The 4,444-nt window shown below is 32.9% G+C and overlaps 1 non-coding gene across 1 annotated transcript; it reads right to left on the bottom strand.

The window, feature by feature from the left end:
* Positions 1–3,311: 3,311 nt before the first annotated feature.
* LOC120241471 lies at positions 3,312–3,418 on the bottom strand. Its single transcript, XR_005530888.1, has one exon. It is a non-coding gene; the product is annotated as a U6 spliceosomal RNA (small nuclear RNA).
* Between the last annotated feature and the right edge of the window lie 1,026 nt (positions 3,419–4,444).

The following is a 4,444-nucleotide window of genomic DNA, read 5'->3' as shown; positions in this document are numbered from 1 at the left end:
AATTTTTAAGCTAAATTTCATTAGGAAAGTAATTGTTTGAGGCTCAGATGCATGAGGGATTGGTAAATTGTTGGTTTCTTTGGATATATGTGTAAACATTGACCCATATATAAAATATTCAATGAGTATTAAAGACCACATAAATGTGTCCTATTTTTTACATAAAGAATTTATTGAATTTTTGAACTTTACGTGTAACATTATGTAAATTTAAGGTGTACAACATATTAATTTGATATATTTGCATATCAGTGCCATAATAGGATTGCCATTGTAGCAATATTTAGCACCTCTATTATATAATTACCTTTTTTTTAGTGTTGGTAAATTTTTTTTAGCAGCAAAATGTCAAGAGACAGTTCTACAATAGTGAAGGGCATATTTTTTGGAACAAACAGCATTTTTCAAAAAAAACACCCTTTGGCTGTCATATCCTAATGACACACACTATTTCTAGTTCCTGTATAAATGCTTCTACTTCATTTGAGGACAGGTGCCATATGAGGTCAAGAATAGGGTGGTCAGAACATGTATTACACATTGGCAGTGTTAGGCATGACTTCTGGATAAAAGAATGAGAAGCTAATATATTTCCATTCAGAGTGTCACTTAAAAACTCAGGTTTTGGTAATGATGATGAGTGGGTGTGGAGAGACTTGTATAGTTTTTTTCTCTTGCTGTGGCTTTTTAGAATGTCTCAAAAATACATAAACTGTGCCAAAATAAACCTCATCATTTTTAATAACATAATTGGAGAATTTTATGAATTTTAATGGTGCTCTTTACTTTGATGTAAAAAGTCTGCAAAGAAAGAAGAATTATGGCTTTCTATAGATAATTGAGGCATTAAAATATCAGTGGTAGTACTGGTAGTAGTAGTGGTAGCAATGATAATAATAAAATAGTAATACAATAATAATAATAATAATGTTATGTTTGGCAAAGAGAAGCATGTATGGAAGTTCTAAACAAATTGTACTTGCTACAGTAGCAGATCTCTGTCCAGTTGGGAAGTGACAGCAAGTTTTATTTTCATTAAAATCCAAGACTCGTTTCTGCCTTCACCAGAGCACCTGTTGACAAAATCCATCAAAATGATTAAGGAAGAGTACAAGGTATAAATCTGCTTTTTAAACAAATTAAAGGATTTTTGAAGTAATACTGGTTGTCACATTTGCCCCCCTCTTTTTCTTAGCTCATAAATTTTAATTGAGATAACTGGTTTGATCTCAATAGATACTACACAGAGAATATTTAGTTTATTATGTGACCTGAGGAAAACCGTCTTTCCATACATTCATTCATGTGACATAAAAGCCCAGAATGGTCATTTCCTGGCAGGCAGGGCCATAGGCTTTTATACCAGATTGAAAGTATGAAGATTGTATTAGCTTTCTATTGCTGTAATGAAATGCCACACAATTAGTGTTAAACAACACACATTTATTATCTTGCAGTTCTGCAGATCGGGAGTCCAAAATGGATCTCACAAACTAAACTGGATGGGTTACTAGGGCTCTATACTTTTCTGGAGGCTCTGAAGGAGAGTTTTCTTTGTACTTTCCAGCTTCTAGAGGCTGCCTCATAACTTGATTTGTAGCTCCTTCCGTCTTCAATGTCAGCCATGGCTGGGGAATCTTTCTCACATCATATTACACTGACACTAACTCTTCTGCCTCACTGTTCCATATTTAAGAAACCTTGTGATTACCCTGGATCCATGCAGATAATCAGGATAATCACTCTATTTTAAAACCCACTGATGAGACACCTGAATTCCATCTACTTCTTTAATTCCTTTTGCATTGGAATTTAGCAAATTCACAGGTTCAAGGAACATATTTGGTGAGTCATTTTGCTGCCTGCCACAGAGCTATTCTTTACACATTTGTGAACATGAGCATCTTAAGGAGGTGATTTTCTACATGAAACATGTGGCTACTAATATATTTCCAAGACCTTCCCCAGCGATTAAAACCATCTGCCTCTTTTCACAAGGCCATATTCTCATTATATCTATCATTTTCTTTCTTTAAAGGAAAAAACTTTCAAAAAAATTCATTTTCCTTAAATGAGTTACTTGCTAGGAATATATTTAGGCATACAAATTAATTAAAAATTTTGTAGAAAAGTTATGAAATTTCCATATTTCAAAAATGACATGTTGCTCAGCAATAGTTTCAAGACAATAAGCAATTCTTTAATAAAGACTGGTTTGTAAAGAACGTTCAAATCTACAGTTCCCTTCTTTAAAAATTTGTCTTTCTGAAGTATTTTCTTTTATGCATTAAGAGGAGACTTCACTTAGTTAATTGCATAAATCCTTGGGTTTTTTCCCTAATGATTATGTATTTTGAGAGACAGTACATGCAAGTTGAGGAGGGGCAGAGAGAAAAGAGAGAGAGAATCCCATACAGGCTCCATGTCACCAGCGCAGAGCCCAATGCAGGGCTTGATCTCAGGAACCATGAGATCATGACCTGAGCCTAAATCAAGAGTTAGATACTTAACCCACTGAGCCACCCAGGCACCCCAGCCACCTTGATTTTTTAATATTGGAAATATTAAAGCAATTGTGCGTTTATTGTTTTATATCTCTAAAGGTGTTATATATACTTTACCTACTCCCTCTGTGCTAGAAAGCCATTTATTTGCTTTCAGCCTTCATGAAAGGATTTGCCTTTTATAGAATTTCATAAAAGTAGAATCAAATATTACATACATTTTTGGTTTGGTTTCTTTCACTCAGCATAATTATTTTCATATGTTTTGAGATTGGTGACTGAGTCCATAGTTCATTGCTTTTTATAACTGAGTAGTATTCCATTGTATGCAATTCTACAGTTTGTTATCCATTGACCTTTAGTTGGAGATAAGGATTGTTTCCAGTTTAGGATTATTACAAATTATATTTGTCAACAAGTCTAGATACATGCTTTCATTTTTATTCAGAGAATAGCTAGAAATGAAATGACTGGGTCATATGATAAAAGTATATTTAACTTCCTAAGGAAATAAAAACTTTTTTAAAGCAGTTGTTATATATGGTGTTTATGCCAGCAGTGAATGAGAGTTTCAGTTGTTATACATTCTCACCAACATTTTAACCCATCACTATTTTAATTTTAGACTTTCTAATAGGTGTGCAGTGTTATCTGGTTATTCTAATTTATATTTTTCCAGTGATTAACAATGTTGTCCATCTTTTCATGTACTTTTTACCATATGTATATATGTATATATATACATGGACATATATACATATTCTTTGATAAAGTGTCTATTCAACTCATTTGTTTTTTTTTAAATTTTTTAACAAGAAATCATTCACAAATTTGTGTGTCATCTTTGTGCAAGAACCATGCTAATCTACTCTGTATTGTTAGAATTTTAGTATATGTGCTACTTAAGCAAACACTCTTTCTTTCTTTCTTTCTGTCTGTCTGTCTGTCTGTCTTTATTTTATTTTGAGAGAGAAAGACAGAGTGTTAGCTGGGGAGGAAAAGAGAGAGAGGGAAACACAGAGCAAGCTCCAGGCTCTGAACTGTCAGCACAGAGCCTGACACGAGGCTCCAACCCACGGACTGTGAGATCATGATGTGAGCCAAAGTCAGATGTTTAACCAACTGAGCCACCCAGGTGCCCCCAAAACTCTTTCTTTTTAATTGGGTTATTTGCTGTTTCACTATTGAGTTTTGAGAGTTCTCTATGTATTCTGAATACAAGTTCTTTGCTAGAGGTGAGGTTTGTGAATAATTTCTCCCCATGTTTGGTTTCTGTTTTCATTTCCTTAACAGTGTTGTTCAAAGAGCCAAAGTTCTTAATGTTGATGATGTTCCATATATCAACTATTTCTTTGCTATATTGTGAATTTGGTGTTACATCTAAGAAAACTTTACCCAAAATCAAAAAGATTTTCTCTCACCTTTTCTTCTAGTGGTTTGTGAGTTTTGGTGTTCCCTTTAATTCTATAAACTATCTTGAATTTATTTTTGTATATAGAAAAAAATCAAGATTTTTAAAAAATAAATGGATACTCAATTATTCCAGAACAATGTAAGAATTCTATTTTGACTTTGTACCTTTTCTGAATTCATTTGACCACGTATGTGTATGTCCATTTCTGTAATTTCTATTATATTCCATCAATCCATTTGTTTACCCTACACCATGATCACACCGTATTGGACAGTGTAATTTTTTAATAAGTCTCAAAGTCAAATAGCCTTAATCTATGAGCAATAAAAAAAAAAAAAAAAACCCTGTTAAGATTTTGCCTGAGACTGCATTACATTTATAGTCCAATTTTAGGAAAATTGACATCTTAATATTATCTTGTGTTTCATTTCATAAATGAGGTATGTGTCTCCATTTATTTAAATTTCCTTCAAAAATTTGTCATCAGAATTTAAAAGTATTCGGTGTATAGGCCTTGTACATAGTT

This window comes from Hyaena hyaena, unplaced genomic scaffold (assembly GCF_003009895.1).
Source record: "Hyaena hyaena isolate Hyena2069 unplaced genomic scaffold, ASM300989v1 scaffold_283, whole genome shotgun sequence".
Lineage (NCBI taxonomy): Eukaryota > Metazoa > Chordata > Mammalia > Carnivora > Hyaenidae > Hyaena > Hyaena hyaena.
Note: the sequence above shows the minus strand (reverse complement) of the source record. Positions and strands in the feature narration are given on the sequence as shown.